Genomic DNA, 1058 nt, shown 5'->3' on the forward strand with positions numbered 1-1058 from the left:
CAACAAGTCCCAAGCACCTGCTGTAAAGAACCCGGCCTATAAAATCTGGCAGAAGCAATACGGCTTCGAAATTCTAAGTACAAAGTGTCAACAGAAGCCACTGCATGCGATAATTTCAAGCCAAAAAAAGGGTTATGCTTTATCAAAATAATGTAGACTATGTAGAAAACGTTAAATACAATAAGTAACTACGCTATAACTAGATAAGCATAACCTTTTTTTTACAACATAATAATAGAGGGTTCGGCCGAACCCCCACCCTGCGTACGTGCGTGACTTAGTTATACAGTACTAGCTTAGTGGGCATATTCTTTCGTAATTTAGGCAAGATAGATATAATTAAACAACCAACACTGTACGGCCTGGCTGGGGAGAGTTTTACACCTCAGGTGGATAAGCTAATTGTAACTGTAAGTACTAAGCTGTTTCATTAACATAACACCTTTATTCGTCAGATGGTGTAGGTAAATCTGTATTTAAATACCGGTATAGGTCTAATTTAAAATAGCATCTTTCTCTCCAATGGGAAAATGGAGATATAACTCTAAGTTAATTTACCTTTTACCTGTCCCAAAGGTTACACTTTTATCTTCAACTGATCAACTAGATAAATATGAATACTTTTTATACATAGCTATATCTATAAGAAACAAAACAAAAACACCTTCTTTCTTTGACAGTAATAATATACCAACGTATATAATCCATCTTGACTCAAGAAACAACTTTATTCTCGGCATGGAGCGAATGAATGAAAGAGCGTATATTTGATACAAATATTACTACAAACTACAGTAATAATATACCAACGTATATAAATCCATCTTGACTCAAGAAACAACTTTATTCTCGGCATGGAGCGAATGAATAAAAGAGCGTATATTTGATACAAATATTACTACAAACTACAGTAATAATATACCAACGTATATAAATCCATCTTGACTCAAGAAACAACTTTATTCTCGGCATGGAGTGAATGAATAAAATGGCATATATTTGATATAAATATTACTAGAAACTACAGTAATAATATACCAACGTATATAAATCCATCT

General features: G+C 33.3%; 1 protein-coding gene across 1 annotated transcript in view; it reads right to left on the minus strand.

Annotated features, from left to right (window-relative positions):
* Positions 1-1058, minus strand: part of LOC106464156 (carboxypeptidase M-like) — a 21382-nt gene that overhangs the window by 5630 nt on the left and 14694 nt on the right. The gene's annotated exons all lie outside the window — the stretch shown is intronic.

Source organism: Limulus polyphemus, unplaced genomic scaffold, assembly GCF_000517525.1.
Source record: "Limulus polyphemus unplaced genomic scaffold, Limulus_polyphemus-2.1.2 Scaffold1573, whole genome shotgun sequence".
Lineage (NCBI taxonomy): Eukaryota > Metazoa > Arthropoda > Merostomata > Xiphosura > Limulidae > Limulus > Limulus polyphemus.